This window comes from Colossoma macropomum, unplaced genomic scaffold (assembly GCF_904425465.1).
Source record: "Colossoma macropomum unplaced genomic scaffold, Colossoma_macropomum, whole genome shotgun sequence".
In the NCBI taxonomy this organism is placed as follows: domain Eukaryota; kingdom Metazoa; phylum Chordata; class Actinopteri; order Characiformes; family Serrasalmidae; genus Colossoma; species Colossoma macropomum.
The window spans coordinates 702975-723781 of record NW_023494894.1 but is presented as its reverse complement, the minus strand read 5'-3'; the positions used below and the strand labels follow the sequence as shown (position 1 = coordinate 723781).

Here is a 20807-nt window from a genome sequence, read left to right as displayed (position 1 = left end):
ATTTGCACCCTTTGAAGCAAATATTTTACTTTCTCAGATGTTACAAATGTGAAAAGTACAGTTAAAGCAAGTTCATAAATTTACAACCAAACCTAATGTAAAATAAATACAATATCTGTTTGAGTGTGTAAGTGATTGTGTTTGAATTGAGCATCAAGTGTTTAGTGAGAATGTGAACATAGCTGTGCATAGCTGGTGTATGTGCTTATGCAGATACCAGCAGCTCTATTAGAGCTCCTACAGCATCCTGTAGAAAACAGTTAGCGGCTGGCTAAGGTTGACCAGCACAAACCACACAGAGAATCCGAAGAACTATTTGCCCAGTGCACTCTCGAGCTGTGCATGGGCACTGAACGCTGGGATCACCCACAGCTGCTCAACAAGAAACAAACACAATACTGTAAATACATGGCACCTGTGAAGACAAACACCTCTTAGAGCAGTGGTCTCTGTCAATTCCTTTTCATGCAGAGCTTAGTGCCAGTTCTAATCTCATACGCGCTCTTAGAACTAAAGGTTCCTGTATGATTCCCAGCTTGAACATGGTTCTAGGTAAAAATCTTGAATTGGTATATGGACCATTCTACTGAATTAGTTTAAGCTGCAGTACCATTGCAAAAATAAGCTAATTGAGAAATGTCACTGCCAAAACACAAAGAGTTTTAGTTAATACTTTAGTTAAACAGGGGTGTGGTCAAAATTTATTTTGGCCACACCCCTGCATTTTGGACCAGAAAGTAAGACTGCATCTCTATCCCTCAAGGCCACATGGTGAGCGTTTGATCCCATTGTTTTGAAGTACATGTGTCTCAAAGTCTGAAAATCAAAGTATAACTTTAAGAATTGTCACTACTGAGACACCTATTTTCTGCAATTAAGTGAACTTTTTTGTGTTTAATGAAAAATGTTACGGGTGGCACAGTGGTAGCGCTGTTGTCTCAGAATGGCCTGGGTTCAATTCCTTTCTGTGTGGGCGGCCAGGGTCCTTTCTGTTTCTCCATGTCTGCATGAGTTTTCTCCCACAGTCCAAAGACAGGCAGTCAGGTGAATTGTAGATACTAAATTGCCCAAAGGTGTGAATATGTGTGTGAATGAATTTGTCTGTGTGTCTGCTCCCTGATGGACTGGCGAGGGTGTTTCCTGCCTTCTGCCCAATGAGCAGTGGGATAGGCTCCAGCACCCCCCGCAACCCATGAGGATAAACGGCTTAGATAGTGTGTGTGTGTTTGACATATGTTATTATTTCATGTGTGTACAACTCTTCAAAGATATGTTTGATAGCTAGCATTGGCTAGCATTTTTGAGTTATCCTTAAAATTACCCAAATTTTCACTACTGAAAGTTTTAATAAAATAAACATGGTTAAAGTATAGGGCCATTCAAAGCAAAAGGATTTTAGTCTAAAGTCCAAGTCACTTAAAAGTCCAAATTGTTTTTTGAGCTCTGACATTGAACCAATTCGGTAGAATAATCCATATAACCTTAATAAATTGTGTTTTTTAAACATTAAAAAGACTCTTCACACTCGTACATCTTGTTAACAAGAATGATTTTTTCAAGAGTTAGCCACTGAAAAGTGGATCCAAAAGTGGATATTCTCCAAAAGTGGCTCTATGGCAAGGCATTCCTTTTTGGCACCCTTATTTTGTCTATCTGGCATTAATATTTCATATGATATGTCTTTTTTGCTTCACTGACATTGATTTTTGTCATTTTTATGAAATTCTAGTTATGCCACTGGTAGCCACAAATGAGCTCCTGAGTTTAGTGCTAGTTCTAAACTGACATACCTGACTCTAATATTCTGGATCAAATGGATTAAATGTGTTGGAACTAAACTCTTCATGGATATAGAACAACAGGAGTGGATTTGAAGACCACAAAACAAAGAGGAAGTGATTTGACTGGCACAGCAAACTGCATAACTGTGTAACATAGACATTCACTGTGATGTTGGACAGTACTAGGAAAGCACAGATCTCCTGAATCGCTCTTCTGTTCCAGTGATCAGTATCACATCCTCCATTGCCTGCAGGGGTGACTGATGTATTCTTCTTTTCTGGTAAATCATCACCATTTGCTGCATCCATCTCTTTCCCTGTCTGGTTCACAAAAGAATATGTTTCATTTCTGTTAGTGACATAAGCAACGCTGCATCATAAAAGGAATGAAGTGGGTGAGTGAAACCAAATGTATCTTTTGATGTAGTGAAACTGACCTTTGAAAAGGCACTCTTGTCCTTTTCATTTGTTTTTAGGCTGGAGTGTGTATGTAAATGTGTGTGTGAGTGTGCATATTTGTGAGGGATAGCATGATTGTGAAGGTGCAGTCCTCTGATGGTGAAGACATTCTGTAGCACCAGTTCCACCACGCTGAGCAGTGAATAGGACAGGTCCATGTTACTCACAATATCGCTGGACCCCAAGGCCAGGGCAGCCATAAGGGAGAGGTAAGAGAGGGAAAGCTGTCCTACTGCAGTTCCCAACAACAGTGCCACGTCCAAGCTCTGTGTTGGGTTTTTACTTCCCTGCAATTCTACCCTCCGTCCTGGGTTCTGCTTCCTCTGGTGTCCACCCTGTTCCCTCACTTTTGTCTTCTGCACCATTGTGCCTGCCAGTGAGCACAGAGCCATGATGGGCATCAGGCCCAGGTGGAAGCAGTAGAACACCATGAAGGCTGTGAGGCATTTTGCATTCTGCTCCACCCACATGTGATAAAGCACAAACACAGCCACCCCAGTCAACAGTACCAGTAAACCCATCAGGGGCCCAAGCAGAACCTGTCCACGCAATACTGAAAAGAGTGACCTCTTCTGGGCAGCCTCAGTGTGGATGCTGCTCACGTGCCGTCCCACATTCTCCCACATGACATAGAGCATGCAGCTGGCCAGCAAATTATACTCCATGTTGAAGGGGTACAGGATCTCATAGCCCTTCCGCAAGGTCACACACACTGCATTGGCACTGCACTGGCAAAGAGTGCCATTCTCCTGACCTAAAATTAATTACATTATAAAGTTAAGTACATTATAACAGCATTTGCTTTGAATGCATTTCATGCTTTTCACCTTTGCATGGTTGCTGAGCAATAAATATCTGCTTGTTCTGGGTGTACTGGGAACAGCTTAGGCCCAGGCCCGGTGTCAAGGGATTATGTAATGAGGCAGTGCCCCACTTGCCAATCATTATGCCTACTTATTGTACATGTACATGCTTCTATAGTGGCAGATGGCAAATGGCAATCAAATTGAAACTAAACTTGCTGCATGCACCTGATATAAAAGCCTGCACTGATTAACACAGTTAACAAGAGTTTGCATGCACTAATCTGTATTGGCCACATTATGGGGATGTGACGTATGTTGTGGATAGATAGCATATTTACTAAATGGGTAGACATTTGGTGATTTCCTGTAAATGTGGCTCTTCTATTGATTCTCTCCTGAATTATATGTGGCTCCTTTGTGTTTTTTTTTTTGATGCCCTGCTCATGATTGAGTTCTGGCACCAGGCCTGCTTAGGCCAAATATGCAGAAACGTTCACAGCTCAATCAAGTTTGGCTGTGATGAAACACTCCAGGTAGAAGGCATCTAAATGTGTCTCAGAAGAATATAAAATTATATGTTTTACAATATTCGTACAGAAAAAAGGCTAACTAGCAGAAGCCATTTTACTGCTGTAGGAGTGGTGCCCTTATGCCAATGAAATAGCAAGCCTCTTTTCAGACCAGTCAAAAAATAATAACAGATTCATTTCAAAACAGCCAAAAGCAACCCATCTAAAATCAACATCAATCTCAAACAAACTGCACAGATTATCTTTACCAGTTTTGGCCTTTTGTGGTGCCAACAAGGAGAAAGTGTTGTTAAAGACTTCTTTGTCCTGTTGTTCTAGTTTGATCTCTGTGAGGACAGAATCATCTGTCACTGCGCAGAACCACAGCAGTACATCTGCACACAAAGTGACCATCAAGCCAAACCTGATTACAGAAACACACACACACACACACACACGCACGCACACACACACACACACACACACACACACACACACACACACACACACACACACTCTTTAAAATCTTAGAATAAGTTACAATTAATTATTTCACCCATGGAAAAAGGTACCTGGTGAGGACTTTGTGTTTGTGAACACAGTCTTTGGAGTGAGCACACAACAAATAGGTCTGAGGAGAGAGGGACAGACAGAGGGAGGGAATAACAGTAATCACACTAAACAGATCCTCTTCTTTTCATCAGAGTAGGAAGTAAGTGTGGTTTCATATGAAAGTTAAGGCCTCTCTGGGAACAATGAAAGAAACCCCAGTATGAGGCATTACATTTGGCAGTAGCAAAGTGCCTCATCTATGCTTCATTCTAGCCAACTGCAAAAGTCTTTTACTACTTTGAAACCACAGATTTTTCTGTAGCAGTTTTGTTGAAACAACCTGGTAGCTCTGAGATTGAATTTCCTTTAACACACTGAGACTAAAAATGCTTTTGCAATACTTTACATATTACACTAGTTGTCAAACCTCTTTGCACACTGTCAATACCCTGTTACATCATATTTACCCATATTTTTTATGGACAAAGGCAACAGTTCAGCTCTAAAGTGTGGCTCTAAAATAGATCTGCAATATCTATTATTAGGTTTAAGCTAAAATAATTGATATTCAACTCTCCACATAGTGGGTCCAGTGTGCAAAGAAATTTTTATCCACTTTCACCAAAATGTATCTAATTTATAAAAATATATAAAAATACTGTGATGCACCACTGGCACTGCAATTTAGTCCAAGAGTATGCTTAATCCATGTCTGGAACAAATTTTCTCTACTATTACATATTTGTCACAATAAATGTTTTTATATCTTTAAACAAAATGCAATATTAGACGAAGACCTTATCAAACACAAAACACATTTTTAAAATGATTATTTCATCTAATGTATTAACCAAATTTGTTTCCACAGTAAGCAAGGGATTGGAATTCATGGCACAGCAACAAGGCACTAAATAATCCTAAACAAAAGAAACATTAATGCTCATCTTCAATTTGCAAAAAAAAGCACCTGGACAATCCCTAAGCCTTTTGGGATAATGTCTTATAAACAAAGACCATTACACAACACATATTTCTTTATATCTATATAAAGTAAATTCTGCATTTCATAATATGAACATCATACCAACATTCAAACATGGTGGTGGTAGTAGGATGGACAACTGTCTAAAACAGAAAAGCAAATCCACATTTCAAGTAAAAGTAAAATTAATGTTTTAGAGTGGCCTGATCCCAATAGAGATGATTAGGCTACATTTAGGCTTTGGTTAAGTTGCAGGTCGGTTAGGATTTAGATGATTAGGCTGCTACATGATAACATATTGATGACATTATGATTTTATTATTATTACATTATGGTTATGTTAGGATTAGGTTGTGATGAGCTTACGAATTCAGTATGGTCTTGTTGTGATTAAATTTTGCTGCAATTGCTATTTGTTATCATGTTACCATTACGTTCTGATCAGGTTGTGACTAGAATGTGACGAAGTTATGATTACCTGCAGTGTGAAGAAGGGAGCCTGAAAGAAGGGTGAGAGGATTTTTACAAGTGGCTTGCACTCTCTCATCAGCAGATAGTAGCCCATGCGGAACAAGCACAGCAGCAGAGTGGATCCTGAAAATAACATCAGCGCCACTGGCACAGGGAAACACACATAAACACAGTGAAAGGGAGTCACATACAGAAAGACAGAAATCAGAGCAGAGCAACAACAAACTCCTATTACATCCTATTACATCCACATCTCAGCTCAGATCATTGCAAGTTTGTTTTGGTAATGCTCACTGTTTTTTTTTGTTTTTTTTCCCCATTTAACCTGTAAAATGTGCATTTTTTACTTTTTCAGTTTAATGTGAGGATCTACATATCAACGAAACATTCAGGAATTAAGCATTGATCAACGGAGTGTCTTGCAAACAAAATAATAAAAAAAAACATAAGAAAAGAAGTGAAAACACTGCTTGTAAAAGAAAATAAAAATGTGTCAAAAACAAGTGTTTTTCCAATAATGTCAATCTTAAAGTCCTTGACACTTTAAAATGCTAGTAATTCAGTAAAGCTCTTTGTAAAAACAAACTAGAGACACTATTTTATAGAATTACAGTATAGTATTTTATAAAAGTATAGTATAGTGTTATATTTTAAAGAAGTATAAAATACCATGTAAAAAAAGAAACAAACATTCCATCTGGGTAATTTTGTCAGTTTCTTGCTCAAAAATTTAGAGGTTTACCCAACCTGAGCAGAATGTGGCCTGACAAAAAATTGGGTTTGAGGCTGATTTTTCACGTACAACATTGAAATTTAATGGATTCATGCAGCTTCTCCCTTGCATTCTCCATCTTGCTTTCTCTTGTGTGCACTCTCTTGCTCGCTCTCTCGTAATGTTACTAGTAATAGTAATAGTCTATAACTGTGGAGGAGTGGGTGAATGTGCCCCTTAATGAAACCATGAATGATGAAAGGGATGTGCAAGTGAGCTGGGTTGAAATGTGTGACATGTTAATGTTGTAAGAAATTAAAAAATAATCAGGGCTATAACCCAGAAGCCCATGCCAGGCGGCGCCCCTACTACAACTACTGAAAATTGTAATGGAGATTAAGTCACATTAAACTTGTACTTACTTCACAAAGTATCTGAAGGCTAAAATCTTTAAGTGATTAACAGAATCCTACACAGACACAAAAACAGAAACTATTGTTGAAAGGCACTGAAATTTACCCATGACAGTGGCACTTCCTGTGTGGTGGTCAGTGTGGGGTGGAGAGCCAGTCAGCCTGCGACCCGACAGCAGGTACCACAGCATCCACAGCAAAATGATCCCCATCAAAACCAGCAGAAACAGTTCAGACTCCTGGTGCTGGAGCCCTATATGGTTAAATGCATCTCCAACCACGAATGCGGCACCAAGCAGCACTACATTCAGTCCCATCAGCCCAGAGATGAGCCTGCGGCCACAGGGGACCCACTGTGGTGTATGGTCTATTTCCTTGTTACTGTCCACAGCAACTTCAGAAACATCCATCTTCTCCAGTCTGTCAAATTCTGCCTGCATTCTTTCCTCAATCTGCTTGTACCTGTAACTGAAGTAGGTGGAGTGTGCAGTGCAGTAGATATTTTTCACAGACCTAATAACAACTCCAATACTTTCTCCTGTCTCTCACCCTCAGTCTCTCTCTCTTTCAGATCTCAAAGTCAAATTATCCTAATTAATTGTAAATGTAGAGTAAATGAATACACCATAGCTGTTTAAAATAACCTGGTGGTTCCAGCCGGCACTGGTGGCAGGGCAATAAAACTACAACTGTTTAGTAAAAATGGGCATGCCCAGTTCAAGGTGCACATAAAGGCACATTCTGTTGTCAAATAGATAAAATTAATTACTATCTAGGGAACGAAGTTCAGGATGCTGAGTGAGTAATAAAGGGGGCTAATTCAGTAAAACAGATTAGAATGTGAGTCATTGTCAGTGCATGGTGAGAACAGGGAGTAACTGCTAGTGAAATTTCCTTACTCTTAATTTTAACTCTTATAACTCGTAGAATATAATTTGATCATAAAATTGTGATCCCTGCAAATTTAAAAATTTGCTCACATAACCCATATGGACCATCTACAAAATTCAGACCTCAGATATTTACAAGGATTATGTTATGATCTATTTAAAATGAAGGCTCTTATTTTGAACTAATTTGGTAGAATGAACCATATATCTAAAACAGGATTCTCAAATACAGCTTCATATGGCCCTTCACGTATTTACAATTTATCCTTCAATCCAGCCTGAAATGTCCCCTAAATATTTACTTTAGATTTACTTTAGAGGTAGATTTTCTTTACCCATTAGGCACTGTGCCTGGATACCTAGAATTTAAAATCAGCTTAGGCTAACAGCAAAAATAGGCTGCTTTTCCACTATCGAGCCAAATGGTTCACAGGGCCGCACTGGGCCTTTCCGCGCTGGTTCGGACTTGTGAGACTGGTTAAGGTTTGTTTTTCCATCTGTTGCTAAATCATTATTTGAGGATCTGTTGCTGAAATAGCAGGTACTGCGGTGGGTTTCACCTGTAGCCGGATAAGCAGCTACATAAGCATTAGCGTCGCCCTGCAGAGTACAGCACAAAGCACCACAGAACAATTCTATTTTGTATCTTTCTGTCACTTCAACACCAGTCCTTCGAATTTGTATTCTGAGATATGAGTCTTTATCCTCTAAATGGGTGTTCTTAATCATCAGTTCGCTAGAACTAAGCCTGTACCGCAGTGGGAGGCACAATGCACCCACATTAGCCTCGCCTAGCTGTTCTACAGCTTAAAGCACTGCAGAACAGCTTCGATTTTGTCTTTCTGTCACTTCACCATCAATCAGTCAACTTTGCTCTCGCTGATGTAAATTTTTGTCATCTATAATTGTGATTACAGAGGACCAGTTAGTTGAATCAAACGTGCACTGGGAGAGAGGAGCTGGCTAGCATTAGGTTAGCTAGGAGGCTCCAGCACCAGACAATAGAGAACAGGTTTAATTTTGACTTTCTGTCCCTCTAACATTAGCCGCTCTACATCGCTTCCTCAGATTTGAGTCATTATCATCTAAATTTGTGTCAGTAAAGCTAAGCTAACATTTACCAGTTACTCTCTCCTGGTTATCAGCATTGTTTATTGAAGGTCTGATTGAGTATGGTTAGCTAAATTTGCCGAGTCCAGTTTTAAGCATTATATCGAACTGTGTCCATGTGGAAACACCACTGAAATGGTTACCCTCCATGTGTTCAGCCCTGTAGTGGAACAGTGGGTCGAATCAATCTTAAACCTAATGCAGTACAAATGCTGCACCTTCAGTGGGCATGGCTGTATTTTTGCTATAACTAAATTATGATTATTTTCATTTAGACTGCTGGTGAGTTAAATCTGCCTTTGTGGATTAATTCATGACATAGTGGTAGATACATTGTTTTATAATAAAGAAATGAATGGAATTACCAAGAAAAAAGACTGATCTTGTTTCGTCAAGACTTTGTCACCAGGGACTTCAAAGTACAAAGACTTCCTACATACTGATTGTTCTAAACAACAAACATTCAATTTCCTCATCTCTGTCAATAATTATCTAGACCAGCAATATGAGCCTTGGAGGGACACAGCACTTTAAAGTTTAACAGCCTACCTCTTTCAGCACACCTGATTCAGCTTATAAGCTAATTACAAAGGCCTTTGGAAGTTGAATTTGGCATGCAAGAAAAAGGAAAACAATCTTTGGAAGGCTGTTGTTTAATAATATCCCTGATCTAGACACTATATCAAGTCAAGATTTATTTGCATAGTGTTTTTATAAGGGGCATTGTCACAAAGCAGCTTTACAACAAAATTTTTTTACTTTTTTGTTAGTAGCTGGTTGGCCACCTTAGTCATTCTGGTCATGCTGGTAGATCAGCTAATCTATCAAACTCTAACACAGCCTATGACCAGCTAAGCTGGTCTACGGATATACAGTAGAGAGCATTTTGACAGACAACATGACAGTATATTTAGGCAACTGTACTGTTGCTGGACACCAATGCCGGAATGGGTAATCGGGACAGTCGGGAGAATTCCCAGTGCTTGAGTAATGTTTTGGGCCAGTTATTCATGCATATAAGCATAAGAATGCTCTGACAAACTATAAATGCTCCATCCAAGTGTATTTCTGTACTCATTTAGGTTTGCTGATTTTTGCTGATTTTAGACGAAGCTGAAGTTCACATGTTCACTTTTATTCATATTGAAAATTACAACACTGGTAATGTAAAACAGTAATGTAAAAATGTAAACTCTGTAGAGCACTGCCTATTGTGACAGCCAGTACCAGATTCAAACAATCGTGCTGAATTTGATACACTAATTTCTTGAGGTTGATGTTAGCTTCTTATTCCCATTTCCCATTCCACCTTAAATAATGTAGTAGTTAGTAGGGCCTGTGACTGACAGGGGCCCTAAAACATTAACAGAACATTGTTTTTATTTATTTTTGATTTTAAATGATTAACCTATTACCATTAATATGATATTTAATTTAGAATGTACTTATAAAACCCATGGTTCCTTTTTCTTTTCTTGTTTTTGGCAAAGAATAAACATCTAGAGAGCTTCTGTATTGCTGCCCTTCAACTTCCTTTGCCTTTAGCACATTTCTAATAGAGGGTATCAGTCTTGCACCATGAATGAGAGAAGACAAGAAATGAAAAAAGCTGCTTAAGAAGATAAGTACAAATCTGAGCAGGTGGGTAGTGAGACATGCTGACTTTAACTTACTTAACTACCATAAATTTGTAGCATATTGACTGCCATGGTTATGTCACATTTAAGACAAAGCTTTCAGCAGTTTTCATTTTATCACCAGCTAGCCACCTTGGTTATCTCAGTGTAGCACATACATAATAAGAGTATTAATTTTGATGAAAATGTGCAGATATTTTGCATGAAGGCAATGCTGCAAAGGGGGATATAATTAAGAGTTTAGAGGGGCGGGCTGATCTGCAACACAAACTCTCGGTATGAAAACAAATCCCACTCCGGCCCTGCTGGACACATGGCTCATTTCATTGGGTCTCCGCTTCTTTGCATATTGGACTTTTGTAACTGGCCAAAAAAATGTAATTCTAATTATGATTAATGGTGTCTTAGGAAAGCGCACTGCATCACCAAACAAACCAGACATACAGACACAACCTGTTTGGTCCTCTACTTTCTGGAAAGTGGCACCGGATCTCCCAGCCCTGGACCAACAGAATTCTACTCTAACACATTCACTGGACTCACCAAATACTTATTTACACACCAGCATGTTTACTTCGTACTTGATCAGTGACAACTGTTCTCTTCTAAACTTTAAATTCTATTTGCTCCCACATTTGTCACATTTTTGCACTTTCATTCTAACTCTGGATTCATGTTTAGGCGCCTTATCCACTTTCTTTACCAGTAAAGACCTTTTAATCTTAGTTTCAGTGTATGTCTATTTGGTATTATTACAATTAACCACCTGTTTATCTGGTGTACTGTTGCTCTATAGAGTACCATGCACTGTATCGCCTTGTTTTAGGTGTGTATTTCTTGTTAAATCTTGTTAATCTGCTTTTGAAAATGTTCCCCTTTTGGAAAAAGTGTTTTGTTTAAAAAGAATAGAGAGTATTTATTTATTTATTTAAGACATACTGAGTGAACATTCATATTCAACATCATAGAACTTTCAGTCAATACAAGTATATAGGTATTCAAATTATTGTACTGAGAATTTTATAAACTTTGGACAAATGTCTCTAAACATACAAAGAAAGCAAGTGAGAAGAAAATAAAAATCACATCAAAAACACAAATCTGAAACGACACGCCACTGACAGCCAGGCATAGGCAAGTGGGCTGGGATTTTCTCACTGGTCCTTAACTGTTGGGAGATAGATGTGACAATAATATTAGTCATAATTTAATTGTTTGGTCAGCACAGGATTTTATTTGCTTAAAAAGCAATGGACCATAAACTTGCATAGGCTCATTTGTGTTGGACTGATTTGCTATAATATAATCATAATTCCACTTGATTTCCATGTCAAATGAAGAGGGTTTAATACCAAATGTATACATTAATAAGTATATATTCGTCAATGTATTATGCATGATAATGAACTGACATGATATTAAAGTGCATGTCATAGAATGATTTGCCAAAAGAAAATCACATTTCTACAATTTCCTCCATATCCTAAACATCAATCAGCCAAAACATGTTTGTGTCTGACATTTGCTTCTTTAGTTTTGTCCCGGAGTTACAAAGCTAATAATAGAGACGTCTACGCCATTCAAAAGAATGTTGAATAACATAGACTTCCATTACTTGTTAGCTATATTATTCTTGTTGCTCCAGTGAAAGACTAAATATGCAAATTACAGATACCAGACATAGCAGACCGACTTTGGAATAACAAGTATATTGTGTAAATTAAATTTTTCAATGAACTATTAAGCTGAAAGTATTTATTATTATTATTATTATTATTATTATTATTATTATTATTGTTATGCTATGAAATTCCAGCTACAGATTCAACCTGAAAAATAACAAACTCATCTTCACAACAGTAACTTACAAGTGCACATGCTTGCAGGATCATGCTGGACTAACGAATATAGGTACGTATCTAAAGAAAAGAAGAGGAAAACAAAGAATGGAGAAATATATTCAGTACATGTGCATATGATAATGTATCTGGCCACTCTTTCATAGTGTGGCCAATAGAGTTGTAGGACTCGAGTCTGGTCTCGGTCTCGAGGCCGGTCTCGTAACCATAAATTAGCACTACTTATTCATTGCTGTATTTCCTTTGTTTTGGCTATGCTTGCACTAAAAATATAAACATAATTATGTAGCCAGAACAATCAGTGAGCTCGATATAAAAGTTTTATTTTTGCAAATAATTAACAATATTTATCTATATTTAAAATTACATTGGGTTAAATGTGTACCACAACAACGTTTTGAATTTAAAAAAACCTGTAGTACCACAAAGGCCCATGGGGGGCAGCAGTCCAGAGTGTGAAAACCACTGTTATGTATGTTTCTATAAATCTCTGTTAGTAGAGGATTTAATTGATTATGTCCATGATAATTTTCTTGATAATTATTTGTTGATGTTCACTGGTTCTACAATTCAAACATCCCCTGGGAGCAGATCAGAATGTTATTATCACTGTTTTCCTGTAATAATAAAAAGTTTAGTTCATGTTCATTTGACTTAAGCTGATGATTTAAAATGTTTTAGGGCTGTATTAGAAAAAAAAAAAAAATTGCAGTACATGTAGTACATCTGTTTCTCTGCATACTTTGTTAGCCCACTTTTACCCTGTTCTTCAGTTGTTAGGACCCCCATGGACCCTCATTGAGCAGGTACTATTTGGGTGGTGGATCATTCTCAGTAGTAACACTGATGTGGTGGTGGTGTGTTAGTGTGTGTTGCACTGGTCTGAGTGGATCAGACACAGCAGCGCTGCTGGAGTTTTTAAACACCTCAGTGTCACTGCTGGACTGGGAATAGTCCACCAACCAAAAATACCCAGCCATCAGCATCCTGTGGGCAGCGTCCTGTGACCACTGATGAAGGACTAGAGGATGACCAACAAAAACTGTGCAGCAGCAGATGAGCTATCGTCTCTGACTTTACATCTACAAGGTGGACCAACAAGGTAGGAGTGTCTAATAGAGTGGACAGTGAGTGGATACAGTATTTAAAACTCCAGCAGCACTGCTCTGTCTGATCCACTCGTACCAGCACAACACACACTAATACACCACCACCACATCAGTGTTACTGCAGTGCTGAGAATGACCCACCACCCACATTGTACCTGCTCTGAGAGGGACCATGGGGGTCCTGACCACTGAAGAATAGGGAAAAAGGGGGCTAACAAAGTATGAAAGTATAACAAAGATAAAATTGACAATGAGCGTAGGAACAAGCAGGTGGTCATAATGTTATGCCTGATTTGTGTGTGTGTGTATATATATATATATATATATATATATGTGTGTGTACTGAAAATAACTCTTAATCTGGCCTTGGTCTTGACTTACACTCAGTGTATCCAGGTCTCGATCTTGACTTGCACTCAGAGCTAGCGGTCTTGACTACAACACTAGTGGCCATACTTTTTTTTTTTTTGTGAATACACTCACCCTTGTCTACCACTTCCGCATATGCTTCACATTGACTCTCAAGTTCAACTGTGTGAGAAAGAGTTATCATTAGCATCATTAGTTATTTAATATATCAGCCTTTAGCATGCATGAAACCACGAAATCTGCAAGTAAAAAGAAAGTGTTAGAAAAAGTGTTTAGTGTCCAAAACAATTATACATAAATGATATTCTTTCATTTACAAGTAATTTTTGTTACAAACTGTTGTATGGTGTTACATTCTCCATGGGCAGTGCGAGATTTTAGCTTTTTTGATTATTGTATTCAGACATGAAGCTTAATATTCTTAAAGCACAGCTGAAAAAATGTTCAAATGTTTAAACCTACTTTTGCATACGCCCTTCTTCTTCCATTTTCTGAAACACTGACGTGCCCTCACCAATAGCACCAACAGGGCCACAAAGATGCAGGCAGAGACTGTTGAGGCCACAGTCACTGTCACAGTAAAGTCGTTGACTTCTGCAGTCCCTTCAGTACTGTTTTCTGATGGCTCCGGAGGGATGAGTCTTGTGTGTGAACCACCCATGACTAAAAGTAGAAAACACGAGCTAAAGGTTCCCAGGCAAGATCTCATTGAGTCTACTGTGGCAAATAAACACTCCTTCAGGTACAGTAAGGCAGAAAACTTTCATTGGAAGCAAGAATCACAAGGAAAAACATTCTTTTATAAACAGCACAAGGTATGAACAATGTTTAGCTCGATGGTAAATAAAGACAAGTGTTTGTGAATGATTATTAATGACTATTAACAGGAGGTAAACAGTGACAATTTCAGTAGATACAGTCCAAACCTATTATTGTGATTTAGACACTCCTTTAAGCTAATTTTTGCTTGTTTTATGACCTTTACATAATAACAAATTAGCCCTTTCTAGACTTTTACTTTCTACTGTTTGAGTAAATAATATTTAATATTTAACTACACATCTTTGATGGCTGCCTTTGCAATTACCTGCTCCTATTAGTTGTTAGTTTGGTGTAATATCTCAAGTTTGTTACAATTAAAAAACATTGAAATCTGTGTTATTGTGGTCAGTTTCACTATTAGAAAGTACAAGATTGTCCACATGATGCAACCCACATCATTCAACACAACTGACTTTTGGTGAATGTTGCTGCATTTACTGTGACACTTGCAAAAAATGTTTGTGCTAGCAAAAAAAAAAAAACAACATCAACAAGGTTAAAAACAGCTGCCCATAAACATAAATAAAATAAGATCAAACAGTACTAACAAAAACATGACTTGGGAAACAGCCCCAAGTATAGATAAATTAACTCTTCGATATTTACAATTGAATGCAAATCTTTGAATACTTCCAGGTAAATTACATGTTTTGCTGATTCTATACGTGAAAATAAGTTACATGTCCTATACAGTGAACACCTGAATATGGCGATTACTAAAATGTGCAGAAATGTGTTCTTTGTAGAGGATGTGTACTTATTTTCACTTATGATATCAATCAATCAATTAATTAAATCAATCAACCTTTATTCTGTAGCCAAGCAAGTTAAACAGGGATTGAAAAAAGTTAAAATAAAAAAAATGTATCAACTAAAACAATAAGCAAGACAAAAAGAAAATAGAAATAATGGCACAAATATGAAATAGGCATAAAATAGTAAGAAAATATATAATGAAAACAAATTAAAAGTAAGTAAAAGAACCAAATAAGATAACAACCAATAAGAACACTAAAAATCTTAGAAATTAAATTATTTAAATAAAATAGTAAAATAGAACAGTAAAAGAATTAACATAGATATAATACACATAGAAACACAGAACACAAACAGCATGAGAGAATGGGATGATTTAATTGTTTTTGCTAGGATACTTAACATGCAGGGCCAAAAGTGCAGCCTATTCCCACAAACATTACTGTAATGCTTCTATTCCCATTCCCACAATGCCAGAGCAACACTGCCAGTGTGCACAAAGTCAGAGCAGGAGCTGACTGTATGCACATTTTAAAACATTTATAAGATTATGCCTTCTTTACTAGCAGCCAATTTGCTATTATAGCAGTTGTAATAATGGTTCTGTTGGAGAAATTAGTGTAGCTTACCTTTACTTGTCTGATAAGGAGAGGTGTTACCTGAGGGATATGAGAAACAAAAATAATGACATCACAAAGGGGGCAATTATTAAAAACCTACTCAAAAGACATTTTGGGAAGCAAGAAGATGCGTTTTATGATCTTACAGTGCTTAGAAACAAACCTTTGAAAGAAAGCATAAATGAATAGCATGAGGTGGCATTCATCAGTGTAAACCAATACCACAAAGCATCTGTGGACTTTACAGGATTTATGGTCAGTGATACATTCCCTGCACCCTGCACTGTTTTAACTCTCTCACAAAGGGGTCTTTGGGTTCTGCTGGAGGCGCAGGGAGATGACAGCGTGTTATAGGAACAGTCTGGTCTCCTTCAGTGGTCCACCAGATCACCTGTGTGGCTCCAGAATATGATGTAGGCACAGGCCATGTGAATGTGAATGCTGAGTTCAGTGCTGCTTCGAATGGGCCAATGTTTTTACAATCTGAGGAGAGAAAGGACAGCGATAGAAGGTGCACTTAATCTCAAGCTCAGCTGTACAGCACTTAAGTTTCAGTCAGGTAAGAAGAGAAACACTTTAAGATCTTGTTGAAAGGTTTTCAGTCAAACTTTGCATGTATCATAAAGGCATGAAACACAGTCATTTTATGTTCCAGAAATTCTTAATTAGGGCAAACCCTCTCTGGAATCCATAAATTATTCCATAACCCACTTATTCATTTTTTTATTTACTATTTTCCTCAAGGATGAGGAAGGACTGTTCCACCCAAATGCCCTAAGCCCTGCAGTCCTCCTGAAAGTCTGCACTTTGGTGACATTAAGAGGCAAGAGAACTTGAGGGCACTGGGCATCAAAGCATGCATTTGGGGCACATCAATGCATTACACTGGCTACACTGTTCTGAATTACTGTACTGTGATTGTTATCAATCACACCCTTTTTTTAAAGCTAATCTACAGGGACTCAACATTGATCACAAATATAATGTAGTTCAATCACAAGGGAAATGAATAAACAAATGCATTTTTCATATCTCATGTTGGTCGGACAGCTGTAAAACTCCACTATTCCAGTCTGTCATAGGGGGATTGGTCACGGAGGTGCCTACTATAGATAAAAATGTATGATAAAGTTCAATAAATATACAATCCATGATGAATGTACCTTTAGTCAAAGGCTGAACTGGAGGCTCATCTAAAGGGATATGAAAGAGAGAAATAAGACATCATGTAAGTTTTACTTTGTTGTAGAGAGAAAACAAAAACCACTGAAATTTCAGTTTACGCCAAATAGGAAGAAAAGCAATTAATGCCTTTCCAAAGGTCATCTGTGGGGGGGACTTTTGAATGATTATACTTAGAAGCAAACCTTTCACAGTAAGTTTAACTTCAGAACAGTAATTTATGTGGCCAGCTTGCACTGTACACCGATACCAGACAGCATCTAAGGAGTCTACAGGACTAATGCTCAGTGATCTAGTTCCCGTTTCTGGATCCTGCACTGTTCTCGCTCTTTCACAAAGATTAGTTGTCCTGTTGTTGCTTGCTGAAGTGCAGGAAGAGGGGCACTGGTATATACGATCAGCGCTGTCTCCATAAACAACATCCCAAAAGACCTGTGTGCTTCGAGGGTGTGGTGAGAATACAGGGCATGTAAGTGTAACTGCTGAGTTCTGCAGTGCTTTGACTGGGTCCAAGATTTTACATTCTGTTTAAAGGAGAGAAGAGACAGCAGGAGCATTTGAATTTTAAGATGCAAACCTGTGACTTACATACAATATAAAGTTTAAATACAAGCAGTTAAAAAGCTATAATACAAGCAGTTAAAATAACCTGAACAATTGGAACAACAAACATCAATAATACACAAATCAGATCAGATTTATTGCATTTTATTAGTTTGGATGAATTAGAGTCGTGTATTGGGAGAAATATGCAAGCCATTATTAAGGTATCTCACCTTTAATTTTTAGAAAAATTTTCTTGATTATTAGGCAGTTTTGGTCCCTGTGAACTTCACATTTATACTGACCACCATCTGAGAAGCTCAGATTATGCACACAACATCACTTTGCCCAAGTCCTTCTGAAGAGACAGTCTCTGCTGCTCCACTGTTAGACTACTGGTGGGATATAACAGCTTGTTTGATTCACTTCCTTCTTGTCTGTAGAGTGTTACATTTAGAGTGGCTGGTTCTTGATCTGTGGTGAAGCAGTGTAGAAATGTATTTTGTCCTTTGGCTCCATATTGCTCAATCTCCTGCTCCTCACAAGGTCTCTGTGTCTCTGCGAATGGGATGTAAGAAGGAAAATCAGGAGGTCAATTTCCAGGTTTCAGTATTTCTGCTCATATGTGCATCCTTTCTGTGCTGTTGGGGGCAACTTTAATTATATATTCTCTGCTGCTCTACATAACCACAAAACTGCAGACCCCAGTAGCTTATAATTGGAACAATGTGCTATTTGATAATTAATTTGTGCAGATTTATGCAACTTCTGTTTTGAATTATTGGGCCAAATTTATAAAATGCACTGACAGATTTACTGTTATGGTAAGAGCGAATAGCACAATGTAAGGCTTAAACGTGCTATTATCTTATTTAAATATGGCGGTAGTGATTCTTAACACAATACAATCCCGCAAAAAAAGTAAAAAAATACCACAATCCCTGAACTACTCTGACGGTAGTTTCCCCAGTAAGGAGCCGATTAAATGATATTTTTCTACAAAGTCTCCAAACATGTTTGGTCCCACATGCAATAAATTGCTGATACACACACAGTTAGTTAACTGATATATTTAAAAGACACATTTTGATCTGTTTGGATGGCAACCTTCTAACTGCTGTTGTAGGAAAACAGGAAAAAAAGACGCTGCAGCAGAATTTCAATGTGGCAGATTTAACTGGCTCTGAACTTAAAACTCTCTTCTTCCCATGCCAATTTCCATGTTTGGCAAATCTCCCTCCTGTGTATGTAAAGCAGGTTGAGCTTGGAATCCAAATATGTGAAGAGTAATTTGACATGTTGAGATTCTAATTCTAATGTTTGAATTGATTTTAATGCAAGTAGTTTTAGTTTTTAATAATATTGTTCAATTTACAATGCATTTTACAAACAAATTTATAATATATACACGTGAAAATGATTACTATTAAAATTTTTCAGATGCAAATCAAATTTTTGATATCAAGAATTAAATATTAGCTAGTTAAAATTTAAGCTTTACATTTTTACATTTTCAATTTCAGAAAATTAGGAAATAAAAGCTAAAATGGTTTGCCATAGTAATAGTAAAAGTTTTAGTTTTCTTTGATTCTTTGATTTTGTTTCTTTTGGCAACCAACTGAGCTTCACTAGGCATGGGAATTTAATATGTATGATGTATAACAAAAATCACATGGGGCACAGGGAGATAATCACTTGAAATGTTAAATAACTGAAAAAAAACCCCTAAAGCCTATACTGATCAATTATTTACAAAAATGAAATCAGTTCATTCAAAATGTTAAAAACAAGGGATCTAAACTGTTAGAACAAAGCATTAGTCTATGTACAAGTTTAATGTAGATTAAATGTACCACATCTGTGGAAAGTCAAACTATGTTTCACTTCTGGTTTTATAATCCATTTCCCTCACTTTCATAATCCACTCCAAGACATTCTGATACTTATTTTGGAATGCACTCCAACATTGCAGGTTTACAAGAACAAGTAAACAAAGTGGGTGGTGAGGGCTTAGGGGACCAAACAGCTACATGTGTGTAAATGCTATGGTTGAAACTTTATAGAAACATAGAACCTAATGTCAAAATTACTCCTTAAACCATAATAATAAAGGGGTTATTTTTTGCTGCTACACTATGTTCTTTTGCAACACTATATGCTGAACAATATCCAGACACCCATTCTAATTAGTAAATTTAGCTACTTTAGAGTGCTGACACAGGTGATTAATTGTGCACACACAGTTTGCATAATCTCCACAGTAAAGCTTTGCTCAGCTTCAAATCCAGTTAAACAGAACGCGATGCTCTAGAGCAGCCGCATGAAGCTGGATGAGTATGTGCCTACAAACCTTTGGGAAAATGTTCACAAACATATAGAGCCTAAACTAAAAAGAGTTGTCAATGTTCATTCCCAGCTGACACTGAAATTTAGTCCAAGATTAGGGTTAGGGTGCATTTATACTTGTAGTTTAGTTCCATTGGTTTGGACCGAAGCAGAAAATGCATTTTAGTTCTGGTTTGCTTAGCAAACATATTTATCAAACCAAACATATTTATTGAACCAAAAGATTAAGAAAAAAAAAAGTAATTAAAAGTCAAACGTATAAAAGGTCACAACTGGGGGAAGGGGGAGTCTGTGTTGCATCCACACTTCAAATGAACTGCACCATTCAGATAGTAGTATTCTCACTTGCTTTAACAAACTGCACCATTAGAGCAATCACACAAGGGTTTGTTTTTATCAAATAATCAAACCAATCCTTCCCAGTCTAAATGCACCTTTAATCCATGACCAGGAAACCAGTACATAGTTAATTTCTTGTCGCAAACAGAAAAGTAAGGACGTGTGTGTGTGTGTGTGTGTGTGTGTGTGTGTGTGTGTGTGTGTGTGTGTGTACGCTCCTGTTGCCATTTGTTAGAAAGATATAATCAAATAAAAATGTCAATTTACTTGTGTCTCATTATGTGGATCTGTTGAGGGAAACTATTGAGGTAAACTTGAAAAACAGAACTAAAAAAAATAATGCAGTACAGAAACTAGGTGAAAGGCAAAGATGCAACCAATTATACAAGCTATAAGCAATCAAGCTCCCTCTCTCTCACTGCCAAGAGCAAATTGCACAAATGCAGTTCATAAAAATGTGAACAGTTACTCAATAAATGTCACATGCAAACAATGCATGTTAGTTAACCTAGCCAAGAACAGAACTATATGGGTCAGAAG

General features: G+C 37.5%; 1 pseudogene; it reads right to left on the bottom strand.

Moving 5' to 3' along the window:
- Nucleotides 1-237: 237 nt before the first annotated feature.
- Nucleotides 238-7363, bottom strand: LOC118800415 (annotated as a pseudogene).
- Between the last annotated feature and the right edge of the window lie 13444 nt (nt 7364-20807).